The sequence below is a fragment of the Amphiura filiformis genome, chromosome 3, assembly GCF_039555335.1.
Source record: "Amphiura filiformis chromosome 3, Afil_fr2py, whole genome shotgun sequence".
NCBI classification, from domain to species: Eukaryota; Metazoa; Echinodermata; class Ophiuroidea; order Amphilepidida; family Amphiuridae; genus Amphiura; species Amphiura filiformis.
Genome location: NC_092630.1, coordinates 29,484,744 through 29,503,542, shown reverse-complemented (window position 1 = coordinate 29,503,542; position 18,799 = coordinate 29,484,744). Strand labels below are relative to the sequence as shown.

General features: G+C 34.4%; 1 protein-coding gene across 4 annotated transcripts in view; it reads left to right on the top strand.

Moving 5' to 3' along the window:
* LOC140148323 (uncharacterized) overlaps nt 1-18,799 on the top strand; it is a 291,837-nt gene that overhangs the window by 79,344 nt on the left and 193,694 nt on the right. For 2 of the 4 annotated variants that reach the window (XM_072170235.1, XM_072170233.1), the window contains exon 1: nt 6,807-6,859. The exons of the other annotated variants lie outside the window; for them this stretch is intronic. The gene's annotated coding sequence lies outside the window, so the exon portion shown is untranslated. Of the gene's footprint in view, nt 1-6,806; nt 6,860-18,799 lie in introns of those variants that run through there. 4 annotated transcript variants of the gene reach the window in all.

Below are 18,799 nucleotides of genomic sequence, written 5' to 3'. Positions count from 1 at the left end.
ACCTCTATTGATTGCGACCCCACTTGACATTCACTTCCTGTCTATTAGGACAATACCCTATTGTCCTGTGGTGGTGCTTATTTACATATAGTGTTTCCCAGTCTAACTTTGTAGTGAATTTGCTCTCAATGAGAGAAGACACAACTTATTTTGCTCTGAGTTTGCTGTCTTTTTGCTACTTATTACAATTTGAACTTGCCTTCAATTTTTGACTTGAATTTGTTTTTAAACTACAGCATGTAGTTTTTGTTGTTTGCTTTATATTTTGTTGTCTGTCCCTGAAGAAGAGCAGTTTATCTGCTCGAAACGTCGGTTGTTGTTTTTGTCTGTTCTGTGTTTGACTGCTATGTACACAGTGATTTTCATCACTTCCAGTGTACTGTTTTCCTGACACTTTTGTGGGCTCTGGAATTGGCAATTTTGGCCATCGAACTTTGCCTGTTTTGTGCCTACTCTGGATGTTTGGTTAAGCGTGTCTGTTTATATGCACAGTGATTTTCATCACTTGTTCTAGTGCAGTTTTGTATTACCATTGATCCTTGTTGTTTTTGCAGGTTCAGCACTTACTTCTGTGGGCCTTGGGACTGGTAAAATTTGGCTATCGAACTTTGCCTACTTCTTCTGCCTACATTTGCTGTTTTTTGTCCCCCTGCATACTGTCTAGTCTGCATTTTACTTGTTTCCCCACATCAAGTTGGTGTACCTTGCTTTTTTCTTTCCTGTTGTTCTTATTCAAGGTATCCTCTTGTATCATTTATTGATCCTTGATGTGTTTTGTGTCCTCGTCCGTTGGATTCACCATTACCTACTTTTTTTTTTTATTATCTTGTTAGCTTTAAAAATCGAAACGTGTCTTTCACACCTGGATCTTAAAAGTTAAGTTGAGTGACAGATTCCTTGCAGCAAATTGAGAAGCGTTCTATACGCATTAAACGAATTTCTAGCTGATGACAACTACACAAATGCAATGGGGACAATGGTATATGCTACAGGAAAAGGCGTCAAGTTTAGGGGGCCTCTGTGCAACCATCAGATATTTTGAGGTACAAATATGACTTTTTTGTTGTGTTACTATTCGCGTTGGATTGAGTTACTAGGACAATATGTTAGCTTATTTCTTTCAAAACGCTGCAACTGTATTATGTTGTCTTGATTACATCATTGGTGAATTGTCACGTGTTTATCAGTTGTATTCCTCTATTGTATAAAGAATATAAGTTAGTGTGTTGCTTTGAGAACTGAATAAAAACTAAATTGACATTATCAGATGTCTGTAATTTCATTGCAATCTAATTTGCATTCATTCAATGTCACTTACGCATTCAATCGAAACCTAAATAGAAGTTGGTTACCTTAGATTCTCATCTTGATAGTAAATGTTTTTATAGTGTGTCGCAAAAAATATCGAACAATCCTCTCAATGCTAGAGACCGTAACGGTACATAGTAGAATAAAAGCACAGCTGATGTGTAATGAAGGTATAGGTAATATGAAAATGATGATACTCTCAGTAGCGAAAGTTGCGTTAACGATTAAAAAAGCTTATACTTATTGATAAAGCTTATACTTATGACACATTGCCATATTTACATCTTCAGCTTAAATGCGTCACTTGAAAAAACAAATGTGTAAGTGAGGGTCTAACTGACCAGTTGTAGTTCTACTATGTAGGGCGTGTTGGGTGATCAAGGGGAAAATCAGACTCTAATTGTTGTGCTCAATGTGAAATTTACACCTACTCGTGTTACTGTCTGACTATTTTCCTGAGAAACGGTAAATTGCGATTTGTGCCTTTAAGCTTGTAATCCTTTCGTTATAGCAAAACTGGTATAAACACCAATTGCCGTTATATTTTGTCATTATTTTATAGCAATATCCAGATGCGCAAAACAACATTATAAATTAGAACATATAAAGTCCGAGCAACGATGTCAATGATACAACCAACGTCAACATGGGGGCTAGACATCAAAAACACCGAGAGAGAATTAAAATTGGTTGAACACGACATGGCATTTGATAATATTGAACACTGTATCAAAAAGATTTAACCCAACAAGGAATATTATGTTTAAACCAATTTGTCCGTTTTATAATTCAGACGCAAGGAATAAAACGCCGGCTAAACTGAAATGCTGCAATCTATATGAAGTTAAATCAATTCAAGGTCTGGTTGATCAAAATCAATAAATTAAGTGCAGAATAACCTGGAATCTGTCATTTTGATATCGTGACCGGTGTCCATTTCATTTACACGAAAAACCGTGTTTTTGCCCATTTATGAGGATATATTTCAGCGAGTACGAACGCCAATACGAAACGTGGTTAGGGTTTGGGTTGCTATAGTTTTCAAATAGAGAGTTTTAAAATAATTTATGTAGAGTTCATTTACATGATGTTTAAACGATCAATCCATTAATCCAGATATTGTGACCTATAATATTCATTATTATGTTCTCAGAATCTCCCTTCCTATACTTTGTACAGAGTTGAAGAGTCCAATATAATCAACACTTGGACTCAAAACTTGGACTGTGTTGGATAGGCTCACTTTTTCCCAAAAAAGTTTGTTTTCTACAATTTTTTGACCAAAACTAATTTTTGACCAAAAATCACACGTTTTTGACAAAAAAAATCAAATTTTTGACCAAAAAATCACATCACATGATTCTGAAAACATAATAATAAAATTGGATGGTTTTTTTCACCCAATACAAAATTTATTGGTCTCGCTATGAGTTTTATATTTTAAAACTCATAGCTTGACCAATAAATTTGTGTATTGGGTTCAAACCATCCAATTTTATATCAAACTCTGACTTGTAGGAATCGTTTGTGAGTTAAGGTTTCTGGGTCTCAACCCTCGATGATAAAACCTCGTTCACTTATATTTATCTACCGCTTTTCAACTGTATTTTTTACATGCATGAGTGGCAGTCAGGTTTGCAACATTGGTATACATGTTTACAAATTTAACATATTATATCTTGCTATAGCTACAGGATTTGTTTCCGTGCCAGAAGCTTTTGTGTTAAGGTGTCTGGCGTCATTAGGGCATAAATTGTTTATCTCGATGTGTCTTTCCTATTATATTGGTCGCATGCATTCGTGGCAATCAGGTTTATGATAGGGTAGACTCATATATGAAGCAATATGCAATGCTGTAATATTGAATAACACCTTTTATTTCGGAAACTCCACGGAGGTAATAACTTGTCAAATAATTTTTGCTTGGTTGTACGTCCAGTACGCTTGTCTTTTTTCTGGTTGACTGCTTTAATGTATATTATATTTTACCAAAAAAAGGTGTATTGTTGATAATGACAAAATGTACCCGCTGAAAACAGGTTTCTGGACTATCAAGTAAAAAAGTAGCATCTGCGAATGCATATTATTATTATTATTATTAATCAACACTTATATGGCGCTCTATAAACAATGAGCACAGCGCCTTACAAAATATACAGGCAAAAATGAAGCAAGAAACAAATACAACCAACATTAATACAAATGTGTTTTAAGCAAACGCTTGAAAGCAGGCACAGACACCGCCTCCCTCAACTGGATATGCAACTCATTTCAGAGCCGTGGAGAGGCAACAGCAAACGAATGATAGCGAAGCAGATACTGTCATTTAACTATTTTGAACACCGTGCTTCCAACCCTATTAATGCAGTCTATGCCAATAACACATCAGATACATCTCGCAAGAAGAAACAAAACATTGGACTGTCTTGTAAACAAAATTTGAGATATTGTTTTAAGATAAGTCAAAACTCGGGGTCAAAATGTGCTCTCTGTAGTTTCTCTGTCTTACGATCAAAAATTGCCAACCATAACTTTTGGCCATAATTGTAAACAGACTACAATACATAGGTCTATCGTTCAATTTACAAAGCAAATGTTATATCAATCAACTATATAAAGATACGTTACTTGACCGACTGTCAGTAACTATTAGCCTGATTTCACAGGCATTACAGACCGTACTATTATATATAAGTGCTTTTAACAGAACTCAAGGGTCTCCACGTCAAGGTCCAGACTTTTAATGAGATCGTCAGCGTTTAAACGAGACATTTCTAGTAGCCATGACGGTTATAAATAAAATCAAGTAACAAATTTATTGCATGTTACCAGACATCACGTTGCTATGGTAATGGTTAAAGGTATTTACTCTTCTGTCTGTATTTTACTTGATTTTGATCCTCGATGAAATTTAGGCTATGTTTGATAACGAAAACAGTATGGTTTTAGTTTTAGTACCTTTAAACTGTTCATTATGCTTAAAAGATCTTTAATTTAAATAGAATGGTCCAATTATATCACATAGATTTTTCTTCTTAATTAAATGATCTTGATCTTCACTCCTATATATCTGTATATTCAATACTTCAATCCCAAACTTCGAAACTTGGTCAATGTCGCTCAAATTAAAGAAATGAAAAAGAATGAAAGTGCAAGGAATGGAACGATACAGCTTTAACCACAATATAATAGAGAATGCACCAGAATCATGTTACCATTATCGTAACTCGATATTAAATCTACTTTTAGAACAAAGCCTGTAATGGAAACGATTCATCGATCAGCTAAAAATTGTCATTAATCTTTCTTATAGATTTCATTACCGACAAGTATATTGTGATCTTTGCGATTAAATTACCTGTGGCGAGGCTGCATTTTTGTTTTAGGTAGGGAAAAGAAAGTCAAAGTGTAAGGTTAGCAGCGGATAATCAACTTTATCAAATTATAAAGTTATCGGCTTGGGAAAATAACAAGAAATAACCGAACTAATTAATCTTACCTAACGATTAAAAGGTATAAGTTTGTGCCTAAAAAGCTCCCGTGGGCCAGTGGTTAAGGCGCAGGTCTCGTAAACCTGAGGTCCTGGGTTCGATTCCCAGGCGGGATCACTTTTTCTACTTGTCTCCTTTATTCATTGCGACGGCGAACCTGGTGAAAATTACGTTTATTTATTTCATTTCCTTTTAGTTTCCAGCTAGCTGATTTATAAGAACCTACTTCAATACCACTAAATATTTTGAATGATCAAGAATGAACCATTTTATTAAAAACATTAATATTATGATCTCAAAAACAGCGTTATGTTATCGAAAGTACTCTAAAGCGTGAAAGTGATACTGATTTGGCATTCATTATCTACTCTCCAAATTCACCATTCTAATCTTCTTAAAAGTGTCAATTTTTGGTTTTTCTCGAACTTTCTTATACGAGTAGCATTATCCACAGTCTCGTGTTAACTCGCCCTAAGGTGTAAAGAACTAAGTGGCAATAAGGATTCTCTTGTCTGAGTTACATTGACCACTGTCAAGTGTTAGTCTTAACACGGCCCCAAGGTGTAAAGACTTAAGTGACAATAAGGCGAGCCAATCTAACAAGATATATGCGCAGCTGTCGATCGGACCTTGCCATCGGTCATCATTTTGGTTAAAAAGAAGATGAACTTAATATCAACGATGATGTGTGTCTTCTCATGTGATAGTGATCTTAAAGTCACCTCGTTCTCGTATAATTGTTTACATTACATTTGACTTACAATTGTCATCGTTATAAGCTGTGATAGATTAGCGTTAATTTCGAGATGTAGTTTCAAATTGTCACTATTCGAGTAGTCGCTCTTATGTGAGGCCCTATCTGTCAATGTTTCCTCAAAACTGACTCGCCTTGCAGAACCTTAACAATTATCAGTGTTGAAATACAGGGTAATAGTATGCTAGAATAACAAATCTATTTGAATATAAGTACGATTATCTTGCCAGTTTACAAAACCGAAACATGTCTTTTACACTTGGATTTCAAAAGTTACGTTAAGTGACAGCAGATCCCTCGCAGCAAATTGAGAAGACGTTTTATACGCAGTTTTATACAGCTGATGACAGCTTCACAAATTCAATGGGGCAGTGGTCATTTTACATGCTATAAGAAAAGACTTCACGCTTAGGAGGCCTCTGAGATATTTAGATTAGATATTTTGATGTAAGATATTTAGATGTACTAATATGACTCTTTTGTTGTGTTATCATTCGCCTTGAATTGGCAATACGATTTCAATTTGAATTTTGACCTCTGTGTGTACTTTGACTGGCCATATCTCAAAATGCTCAATGCTGACAGAGTTCCAGTAAACTTATTTTTTAAGTTTGTGGTCCAAAACTATGGACAGCAAAAAAAGCTTCTGTGGCAAAATTGAGTTTGGTTGCCGGACTTCCACAATTGTTTCAAGAATTAGGGGGGGCACCATTATGGACCATTGCAATATAGCGGGAATCGATATCTTGAATTTTAGTCTTGCTAGTCTCATCGGAATCAAAGTACAAAATCTTTAGACAGTTATTTTGATATTAACACCTGACATTGAGTGACAGTGTAACAACTGATATTCAGATAAATTACATGGGAATGGCCAATTTAACATATCAATCACTTAATTTATTACGTGTGCTATGTTAAAGTAACTATACTATTCCGATAGTAGCATAGCGTTTTTTAACACAATTCAATAGCGAATATTGTAATTTAATTTTCAAATACATTTCAATATTTAATATATATCATCGAATGATGTGAAACCATATGAATCGTTAGCATCACCGTACGAGGATGGATTTTGTATTCATACTTGTCATATGGAGAGAATTAGAATAATAGTACAAATGTACCGAATCCCATGAGTAAAGGTCCTCTCGTTAAGTGAACGAAAGATGAATGGCTGCGTGCTAACACTTCATACTATATTTATTTGTTCAGGTTTTTAATTCGTCTGTTTTGCTATTCTAATTTTCAGGTATTCCCGCTATAATAAAACGGAGAAAATCAAAGAGCCACATACATAAAGGTAAGTAATCTTAATTCTGTGTTTCTTGTATGATGGACCTTATTTATCCCATCCCAAATGTGAAATTGCATGTCGATCTTAACCTGAGAATACTTGAGAATATGAGGGAGACCCTTTATGGCTAACAATCTGCACATTTATCATTTGAACAGACATTTTCAGTTCCATCACATGACTCAAAATAAAATCACAATGTTTATTATATAATTAGAGAATAAATGATAGGATTTTGTCTTTTGCCTATCCAATATCGTGTCATAATGGATGGGCTGGCCAATATTTTGAGCAGTGGATGCCGGCGAACATCTAAGCTGCCGAATCGCGTTCTTAGTTCTCGCACGTGTATTACGCGAACGCATTTTCGCGCGATCATTGAGGAGCAACAAGCGTGCCGCCGTTTCGTGGCGGCGCGCGCCCCGACTAATATCACTATCAACTATTGTGAGATATTATACACCAGAAAACCAATCAAATTACGTGAATTCTTTACAAGACGCACCCATTGAATAAGAATAACATTTCAAATGTAGGAGTTTAATGTTGCTGTATTGATTGTTTCATCGTGGAAATGAAATTTATAAACGTACATAGGTATCACATATGGCAGCTATTTGAGTCATATATTCCTGTTTCCTGTGCCTAATTTTGTCTAAAAGACAGCACTGACCGATTGTGTTGATGAAAGAGATTGCAACAAGATTTGAAAATTTATGTATACAATATTTACGGTGTAATAGAGTCTGTCCATCTAAATTCTATCATGAATTTTTATAAGGTAATGATGTTATTTATTTGATCAATTGTCATTGGTATATCTGAAATTCACATCAATACTATTAAAATAGTTGGTAAGTTAATTTGATTTAAAAATTGCAAATAAATAATTGTATGCTTAAAGAAAATAAACAGATAAGAAGTGACTCGACAAATTGCATACAATTCGTGTATAAATGAAAGATTTAAAATATTCGTAGACACACAAATACCTTGCATCAGGAAATGATAATGTGAAAGGTAACGTTAAAATGGTATCATATTTTGATATGAAATACGACGTGAGTTGATTTTTGATAAGGTTGATAAACTAGATGAAACCGATGCCAAAATTTGCTTCATACTTCAATCGCTAATGAACAGCGATAAATTGCTGACCAACCAGCTTGATCCTTACTTAGTGCACCTTTCAAATACAAATGTTATTGGCTGGAAGTCTGTCAAATAATAGCCTCAACTAGCACTATTGAGACTGGACTTTAAATGCATAATACAACTCAATGGATCCGATAACACTACTTCCAACTCAAATTACATAACAACAACAAAACTGAATTATTTGTATAATGAGTCGGGATATGAGAGTATAACTATCTAGCCGTAAGTACATGTATGAAGCACACCATTGAAGAAGGATCTTTTATAAATCTTCTCGCAAAGAACACATTTTACCACACTTCTACAAGCGCTGTACTTTTATCCAAAGGATAATCAATAGGTATAAATCAATATGTACATGTTGACGGTCAAAGGCATACATTAGTTTTGATGAGTGATTAGGAAATCTTAATGCATTATGGGAAGAGAATATGTAATTACGAATCGATTCAATTTGTATGTATCTTAGGTCTACAGTAGGCTCCATATTGTTTAGTAGGCATTATTTATCTTTGAAATACTTTTTGACGTCATACCTAAATCACATGACCAAAATCCTACTCTAGTCGGATAGTGGACGAAATTTTGAGTAATTAAAATATTTCAATTATTTATGTGCTCAATTTAAATTTATATCAACAATTCAAATTTGTTAACAGTTTCACAATAATCGAATAAAAATTAATTGATTGCACGCATCGCATGTTATAAGAAACACAGTACTCAAGAAATAAGTTTTCTCCTAATTACATCTCAAAATATTAAGAGCTTATCCCAAGCATCAATATTTCCTCTTTATTTTAATATATTTTTATGTACTTGAATGAAAGTGGTAAAAGGTTTTCATATAGTACTATAGCGCGCCGAGAAATGCTTAAATTATACAGATGTAATATAGGAATGTGCCAAAAATACTCATAACCTAACAGCGGGACAATAATTATTGCACATCACTTAATGTGTGCCTGAAGTGTTCAGATGTACTGCGTGAATCTTCCTCCTGAGATGCTTTTTTTCTGTTTCTGTAAACAGTCTACCTGAGAAGAACATCTGATCTTATCAGAAAAATATTATATAAAATCAATATTAATGGGAATTCAATCTGTTTCCCATATCATTAATCTTCCTATTCATCGCTTCGAAAAGTAATATTTTTGCTTTAAGTATTAAAATTGCGTAGGTTTGGTTTGTTATGATGAAAGTATAGAATCTGCGTGGTAATTTAACTGAGAATACAAACACTGTTGAATAGTGTATTACCCCGTTATACCTGTATGTATAATAAATTAGACACAACGGAATGATGCAGAATGGAATAAATGTAGAGATACAAAAATCAGCTGCTATCAAACTTGCTTGTATAATAAAAATATTTATCACTTGAAAGTGCGCCCAATGAAATTTACAAAGCATGGTACTGAATGGAATTTTAAATAGTATGAATATTTAATATGTTGACTTGACTAGTTAAATATAACCCCCTTTTGGAAGAAGGCTAGGGATACAAATAAGTTTGAATGTTTCTCATATTACGATTCTTTGGATGCAAATAACCTTCGGAGTAGGTTAAAAAAAACGAATACACCTTAAATCTAAATACTGAACCATACATTTTGGTGGGTCCTTTATCATTAAACATCGTCAGGTGATCACAAAAAATAAGTTGCGATATCTTTTGATATTTAAGTCACCTCAAATAACATTAAAATATTACGTTTTGAATGGTGCGCTTTACTCTTTAATCTAATCAAGTACCTGTTATAAACTGTCACTTAGAAATGCCTCTCATGTTTAACTTGTGCATTTCCTGCAGACCTTCCATTTACTGGTTTGATCAAGGCTTTTTGGCCGTAGCGTGTAGTTTCTAAGTAAATACTCCTCAGACAACATTGACACTACTTGTTTTGTTACCAGGTTCTTCCGTGACGAAGCTTTTTATGCATTGGCACGCACAGAGTAAAGTGTGTCATTTATCATCGCCACCCGAGTATTCTATTCCTTGCTCATTTATCTTAATCTTCTTTTAGCAATCGTGAGTTTTGATTTGGTTTGTTCAATTTACCGATTTTTGTGGGATGTGATAATATTTCGTGTCATCTTGTTAAATTGTTGCAATATTAGAATGGCCAAGAGAAAATACCTTTTTGAAAAAATTACATGTAGGTGAGCGCTAACGTGTGACATAACGATTGTATGTTGATGGACAAAACAATCATTCCAATAGTATGACTCTGACTGCAGGCTACATGCATAACATGTATGGTTTTCTGTAAACGGGATGGTTTAACATCCCCTCTGAAGGAAGGGCTGCTCTCGTGATGATTTATCCAATTCTAAATGCACCGTGGGGATAGCAAAAGCTGAATTCAATTTACAGATGTTGCTAACTAAATTTACTATTTTGACTCCACACCAAAACCCCCAATACAATTAGTTACCACAGCCGGGAATTGAACCCGGACCTCGTGCACCTAAGGCGAGTACCCTTACCGCTTTACCTCGCTCTCCTACAGGCAATTATTTCACCCAGCTTTCCAACATCACTGATAACATGAACTATAGCCGGGGAATACAAGCGTTAGCGTATCGAAGGGTGGAGTTTTAATAAATAGTTACCCACATATTAAAGGTTACCGGCATATCAATTATTGTCATATTCAAAAATAGAATTGTAATTGGCATTAGTTAATCAATATATGCAAGTACTTTGTTGGGCTTGAATAATAGAAAACGTTATTAATTTTACACAGTGTTAACCTGAAGCTTTACTACAAGGTAAAAACAGAGACTGAAATAAATAATTTTTAAAAAAACAATGTAAATGATTTTGATAGTGATTTACATTATTTTCTTGTAGTTGAAATCCATTCTACAAAAACAGCCACAAGGGTCTTGTAAGAAAATCTATTTTCAACATTCATCCTTGAGCGACTTCATCACTTCGATTCGCTTAATGAATAAGTAACATTTGGAATTGTCTTTTGATAGTTCTTTTCCTATAATAGTATAACATTGTTTTAATAAATTGAATCTTGATGTTAGGCAGGTTATCTTCATGTTTCTTCTTGTTACTGTAACTACATCTCTTTTTTCGCTCTAATCTCAGTCACTCCTAGTCATTATACATTCTTTTTCTCCCGGGATTTTTGCTCTCTGAGTCTCTCACTCTTTTTACCATTATTCTCTAATATTTAGTTTCGAGAATATTTCTCTCCGCCCTCGTTATCTTTCTCTCTCTCTCTTACCCTCCACGGTGTCTCACTTCCTTTCGCCATCTCTTCTTATTCATTTGAGTCTCTCTATCTCTCCCTTTCTCTCTTCTGCCCATGTCAGCTAGTGTCTCTTTCTGTGTTGTTTTCTCTTGACTATTTTGACTCTTGACATTTCTTTTTCTCTTTTATCATTTGCACTAGTGTGTACTCTTCAGTGGCGTAGCCAGGTGGCGGTGCCCCAACCCCCACCCCCGCTCATCATGGCCGTCGGTTCACCTAAGGCCGTCGGTACACGAAGAGCGTTGGTGAATAAAACTTTGGGTCAACAATGGACACTTTTGTGCGTACTGCTTATAAAACTTGGACGTGACCCTTCCGTTTTTGCCTGTTGGTGTTACCACAATAAATGATATTGATATAAAATCGTAAAAGCGCAAAAAATATTTCCGTCGGTACATTTACAACTTGTGCCCCCCTCCCCACTTCCGAAAACCTGGCTACGACACTGGTACTCTTACTTATATCATTTCATTCAGAAACATATTATTTGAATAATAATGGCGTTACCTACGAGATATCTAAATATACAAGTTATCTCATAATGCCTAAGGCGTATAAAGCTTTTAATCAAAGGTACATTAAATTTAAAATAAAAAGGAGCTCAAGTACAAACACAACAAAAATATCATAATTTTTCTTCACATTCGCGTACTTCAATTGATTTTGATACAACAAGATTAATGAATTACTTTTCTCAAGGCACCATTTCAACCCTATTAAGTTTGAATAATATAAATAAGATAATGTAATAAATAGTAAGTTAAGCAAGTTTAGATTACAGAGATATATTATTAGCTAAGCTTATTCTATAAACACAATCACGCGTTTCCCTATCACCACCTGCGCAGATTAAATGTAGCTCTAAGCAATACATGAATCTAATTAAAAGCTCAAAAGGATTCTGATCTTTGTAATATTATAGATCTAGATTCTCTTGATTATAGTGTTGATGCAAGTCTTCAATTTCAAAGGACACCTATCGTCAGGATGTTTTGCAGACTACCTGATATTTCACTTTAATAATACATAATACATGTATAATGCAGACTAATGCATTTGTTCACTTGTTTGTTCTCGATTCTATAAGCCTCCTAAACACGCGCTAACCGAATTGAAGAAAGAGTAGATCAAATTTAAGCAGTATGTCATATAACTCGTTTCAATATCATTTGTTTGTATCATGCCAGAACGTTGTAAGTGGCTTTAGTATTTCTTTGTTAATTATGAACTTCTGGAATTCTCTCGACGATTTGAATCTGTTTTATAATTTCAAATAATGAAAAATAACTTTGTAGCAAGCCTACAAACCTAATAAAAAATTGGGTTACAGATGCACAACACAAAAATGTTTGCTTCAAGCGTTTGATTTAGTTTTCGTTTTCGTAATTTGTAATTCCATTAAATCATGAAATACACAGACCTGATCGACCTTTTTGTGTGTCATATTTAGAATTACATAATATTTAGACGAGACTCCCATAATTGTATCAATAATCATCCTTTGTTGATGTTAATTTACTCATCTAGTCAACAATTTGTAAAAGATCCATGAAGTATTAACTTCAATAGATTGGCGACGCACTGCCAACCCAGAGGGATTCAATATGTCATTTGCATGGTTGTAACATTCTTTCCAAAGCCATTTGCCGGTAACAGGTTTTTTTGCTACACATTATATTAGCTATAAGTTGCTTACCGCTACAAGTCTACCATCAAAAAAGATTTGTACCAATTGGGTGAATGTAAGAAATGCCAAAGGTGAAGGCAGACCCGTACGCAGGGAGTTGGGGGGGTGCAGGGTGCGACCGCACCTCCCCAAATTTGCGAAAGTATACAAAAAGTCCCAAAATGTCATAATTTGTGAGCTTAGTAAAAAAATCAGGTTGTTTACGTTTTTTGGTCAAAAAAGGTCCAAATTTGGGGAAGAAAAGTCCACTTTTCACAAAACCCCCCCCCCCCCCCTTGGAAAAAAAGTCCACTTTTTCAAAATCATCACCCCCCAATAAATCCTGCGTACGAGCCTGGGTGAAGGCATTCTTGCATTCTGACAACGAAATAAGTTACGCATTTCATTCATGTCACCTTATATAATTCCAATATCTATCCAAGATATCATACCATCAACATGTTCAAAGCGCATATCTATATAACAGGTTGTGCGATTTACAAGCATCCACCATCAAAAGAAAAAAGAAAAAAAGGTAGAAAAAAAAACCACGTTTGCCTTTCTTGTAATTCTCAATATCTCTACTACCGGACCAAACCAAATTGTTTGTGTGTATAATATGTTATTCATTACACAGACATAGATGATGGCGATGACCAATTATAAAGTATCACAATGTCGAACCACCTGGAACCCTAGTGGAGTCGGCGGTAACGAAATGCACCATTACTTTCCCTGGGTACACTAATGCAATATTTAGTCTGCACCAAATAGTCGTGCGATAGACTCTTTTCAAACTCATTCATCTGTGTAGAAACGGCCTTGAGCACGTGAAATAGGGAAAGGTTTTGGCATAAGAAAGAGCAAGTACCGAAATCTCAGTGTAAAGGTTGCGGAGCGTAAACTGCCCTTGTTTTAAATTTGCATTCTGATTTCGGATTTGGAGAAGATAGAAAATGATGGAAATGCAACTGAAGAATAATTTACCATACTGGCTGAGAAAGCAATAAGTAAGAATGCATTCATGTATTATGAGAGGCAATGCATTATTCAAAACTTTTAACTCTATAAACGTTTTAAATAGCTTCTAACCAAATATGTTACACTCTAAGTGACTACATATTGGATCGCCAGATTAATGTAAGCAATATTCAAATCAGCATATAAATATAAGGAATATTGAGCGGGAAACAGCAAATTTGCACAGGTGTAAAAGTGTAGTGCTTTCACCTGATTCATTCAAATACTTTACCCACGTCGTTCCTACATTATACCAATAATTTATTCTACATGTGCATGCTTCCACTTTATAGTAGCGTAGGTGATGATGAATTCAAATCATTGTTGACATTTGCAAGTGCACAGTTTGTGAATTTCTTTTTCTGAAAACAACATCACTACCTGCAACCAACAATAGATGACATAATATTGACATTATATAAACACGTGCAATACGTTGTTGAGGCTCGCCCCATGGTTTACTGAATTTACATATTCATGGTGAACAAGAATGTCACACGTACGGTACATTTGTATCATGATTAATTTATTTGTGATGCGAATAAATTGCTGCATTTATATATCACACATTGTTAACGCAGTTAAATGGTCCATTCGAGACTCACTGTCAGCATAATAATTGTTGTATTGCCCTACTAGCTCTAGAAGAAATTAATAGGGGTGAAATCGCTGGCATTTATCGAAGGTCTGTTCTAATTAAAGGTCCGCATTGACATTCATTCTGTGCGCTCGGACTGATTATTAAACTGTTCTTGTAGCGATTGGAAAACAAACTATATTGTCACTTAAGTCAAGACGAAATAAAGTTGGTACTCCAATGTATTTAATGGACTCAGATAAAAACCAATGCATATTTGAATTAATAATCAACTGAATATAAATTTTGAAAGATTACCATTTGTTGGCCATTAAAATGGCATAGAGTTGCAGCCAACGGGAGTTTTGTGTGTGACAATACATTATCAAGTGACTTCACTTGGTCCCATCGCTATGGTAATTAATGCTTCTTACCACGTGCATTCCTAAAAACTGCGCGCTTCTATTGTTTTCCTGTGCCCTCATTCAAATTCATATTAAAAACAGACCGACAGAATGCACGGACTAAAGAGAAATGCAAGTAAGCATAAGAAAAAAATATTTGGCACGTTATATTTATATTCTGTTACACATCAAAAATATTAGACTGCATATTAAAGAGTATCCCATGAACTATCGCAGGGTAATAGTAGGTAGAACTTTCACCCTAGTTCATTTGTGTTTGTTTTTGCCTGAAAGCGGGAAACGGTAGAAATATCAAATGTCATGTGACCCCCATTCAGATGACAGAAAAATATGTATAAATTGAGATATCCCAGCAAACACAAAACGTTTTCGACATCATTCGCAAAAGGTTATAAAAGGTTGTCAGAAAACGTTTAAATGTCGGGTTATATAAAGGGTATATTAAGAGTATAAAACGTTTTCATAACCTTAAAAACATTTTTTGATAATCTAATGCTCAGCAAACAAAAATGTTTTACAGAAAACGTTTAAATGTCGGGTTATAATAAAGGGTATAAAAACGTTTTAATACATTCCAAAAACATTCTCGAAAACTTGATACAAAACATTCTAAACAGAATGTTATTTTGGCGTTGAAAAAATATTTTGCGAAAAATGTTTGCCCAAAATATTTTCAATAACGTTTTAAAAAGGTTTTCATGACCTTTATGTAACCCGACATTTAAATGTTATTAAAAGGTTTTGAAAAAAACATTTTAAGAACATTTCTGTGCTTGCTGGGGTCAAACATTTTAACATAATGTTATGTAAGTATTGACACAATATTTGGCAAAAATGTTTGCAAAAATAGTTTACAATAACATTTTTGAAAACATTTAAAAATATTGTTGTAGTGTGTTTTCATACAAAACGTTTTAAAACGTTATCATGACCTTTATATAACCCGACATTTTAATGTTATTAAAACGTTTTTACCTAAACCAAAAGCCAAAATATAACTTATTTAAAACGTTTTTAAAACGTTTTTGTGTTTGCTGGGATCACATCCGTTTGAAGTTAATACTAGTTACTATCCCGTTCCCTAATACAGGAACATATTTCATCAATACACCACGAGTTTAACGTATTCGACAAGGCATGTCACACTATGCTAAATGCCCGAGTGCCCGGTTTCACATTCGTAATGCAAATTATGATACTGATCCGTATCTCGGAAATACTCTTATTACTAGTAGTCCTAGCAGAGTCTGTTTATTGCACAAACTGGCTGTTAGTAAAACAAACAGTTTCTTTTTATCGTCTTGCTTTTCTGTCACATTCACTCCCGGCTCTTACGTGCACCTCCTTTGAATATGATTGTAGTAAATTGCTGTAGTTGCAATTGTATTTCTACGAAAAAAATCGATGTTTTTGTAAGAGATTTACATATCGAGGGTTGAGAGCCAGAAAGCCTCAACTAACAATGACCTGCTCCCTCAAAATGAGTATAAAGTCGCCAGAGCACTATAGAAGATACGGTCCATTGATCATGACAAAATTCAATAGAAAACCAAATACATTGTGGAGGAAATATTGATATTTGAAGACCAAAGCAAGGAGCCAACTTTATGCTCATTTTGTGAGAGCTGGTCATAGTGAGATACGGCTTTGTGGTTCTGAACCCTCGATGTATATATTGTTATTATTATATGGAGTCCCGTGTACAAAACGGGCTCATGAAGCAAAACTTAATTAGTATTTTGTTCACTACTTACGTCCAGTTTGTGAACAGTTAATCTGCTACACTAAGGGCCCATTGTAAAAATTTCAATGTCCATGTGATGGCATGTAATCACATAATCATGATAATGCTTAAAACCAGTGTCCAAATCACCCAATCATTTACGATGTTACGCGCTTATATAATTATGCATTGGCTTTGATCAGTGTCTATAGGGTGTACACTACCTTTGACTACACAGAATCGTTATTAAAGGTGCAAGAAAGAAACAAAAGATATGACGTAATTGAGAACACTAGGAATGGGTAAAATCACGACCTTCAAAAAAAAAGCGGTAGCAAAGACAGTATAGATACAATGTACGTTTTCATGCCATTTAAGGTAATTTGACAAAACACGGCTTCGTTCAATTTAAGGATTTTCACTGTTTATCTCTAAATAGCTCTGAATGGCAGCATTCGTGTGTAACACAAATGGAAATTTATTATAGCACTTCGTTTTGTTATAACATGTATTAAGATGATTGCTTACTTGACCTTTGTTAGTTGACAGATGTGACAGTATTATTACAAAAAGATATAAAACCTTATATCAACGCGAGCTCAAAATTTGTCATTTAAACCTAACGGTTGTGAAATATCAAGCCTATATTAACTCTTCATATGGTATAAAAGCTTGATTTGATTCGAAGTTAGCTTACCCATGTGGTTAACATACCCTCCAATGAAGCATTTTCACACACGTACGAATCAAAATAGCGTAAATCAAATATGAAGCACCCTACAATGAACTTCATTTATTTTATTTCGTCATATAATTTGTGCGACAACATTTTGTCACGTTAATATCGTAATTGTCAGGAAGCATGAGAGGTTATGAGTATAATGAGGATCCTCATGTGTAAGAAACATAATTTTACATGGCAGCTGCCTTACAAATTTCATTGCACACATACCTCTCGCTTGTTGCTTGTTCTCGCTTACTCATTTTTGCTTTTAGTATCCCTCTGTTTCCTTCCTCCCTCGCTTCCTCCTCATTTACGGGGGTCATTAAAAAAGTTCTACCTCCATTATCACTTCTCTGTTATCTTAATTGTCAGGATATTGAAATTACCCATGCCTATACTCTTAAAGCTCGGCTACAAAAATAAAAGTTATTTGATGAAAATGTCATTTTTGGTTGTTTAGATATGTTGGTTATCGAATACAGATATGGTACGCCTAAAACGGAAAACTGAAGCCAAACGTTTAGTAAGCATCATATTGTAGCTTTGGATAATAATTTTCCATAAAAAATGTTTTTAAGATGCAGTTGTCCAACTGCTTACTCATGAATATTTTGTTCCTAATTATTTGAACTGCCTGATATACCTTGGGGTTTAAAAAGAAAATAAAACACGTTTTACATAAGAAAAAAACCTGAAGGGTTCAACAGACAATGTTAGTGAAATCTGCCAGATTTCAACTAGGCCTAGACCACGTTTAAAGGTAATTCGTAATTACGTACTTATTTTAAGCAATGGATGCATCTTGACGTGGAAATAAGACGTGGAAATAAGATGAACATGTTGTTAAGGGTAGACGAGGTATTGTTGGTCGAAGCAACCTAAAAATCGATTTTCATTATCTAGATCAATATATTATTGAAAATTAACACCTTGATGTTTTGCAAAAGTTCATTCTACAAATCGTATACTTTGCAAACTTGCTTAATTTATTGTTGTTAATGAGTTATGTACGTTTTACAAAAGTGTTGTTGTTTCAGCCCTCTTTACAACGTAACTCAAGAACTGCAGCACCTATAAAAGTATATCTGTGATATTTTAATTCTTCTTCACGCTCGCTATGAATTGAGCAATGCAATTTTGCCAAAGCTCACTACCATTCGTAAGATGCTGTGAACTACCAAATCACAACAGTTTAAAATAATTAATAACCTTAACAACCTTATATACACTTATAAAATACAAAAACTGTGCATACGACTTATTTTTTAAATCATTTTACTGATATTTATTTGAAACTTGTATTACTGTTATGTAATTTAGTCAAATATCTTCATCGTTGTGGTAGAAGGTATGTAGGGGTGTGGTACGTCATTGTGCATGT